Genomic DNA, 622 nt, shown 5'->3' on the forward strand with positions numbered 1-622 from the left:
CGGGGCAGCGCTGACCATCAGAGGTGCACTGGGGCATGAGTTTAGGGTGCTGGTCCTGGGGCCAGCCCCAGCAGAGGGGCTCAGGCATCTCCTATCCTGCTGCAGGGTGAGCAGACGTGCTCGCTGCCCTGGCACCCCGAGCCCTTCCCTGCCATCACCCTGCTCCGGCAGCGCAGGCTGCCTTAGACAGCGCCCAGACACCCCCTGGCTCCCAGCGCTATTTTGCTCTGTTGTCATGGAAACGCCCATGTCAAAAATCTCTCCGACTGCAAAAGGATGCTCAGGGAGCCATGAAGCGCTGCCGAGGCGGGAGCGCTGCCTTCACCCACTCCCACACACCCCCCACAGTGGGGTGCAGAGCCCCCGCACCAGTAGATGCCCCTTTGTGCTGGAATGGCCGGATCTTGCACCACGGGGCTGCCGTGGGCAGCGGGTCCTGGGAGGGGATTCAGGGAGGGAGCGGGACACATGGTCTTTGGCTGGGGTGCTCTGGGAACTGCACCCCAGAACCGCCACCCCGCAGGCTTGGGCCGGGTGTTGGTAAACAGGAAATCTGCTGCTCCCGAAAGCCAAGCCGTTGCATTATTCATCAGCCGCAGCCTGGCTCTCCTCCGCAGCCGCC

Source organism: Mesitornis unicolor, unplaced genomic scaffold, assembly GCF_000695765.1.
Source record: "Mesitornis unicolor isolate BGI_N332 unplaced genomic scaffold, ASM69576v1 scaffold31649, whole genome shotgun sequence".
Classification (NCBI taxonomy): Eukaryota; Metazoa; Chordata; class Aves; order Mesitornithiformes; family Mesitornithidae; genus Mesitornis; species Mesitornis unicolor.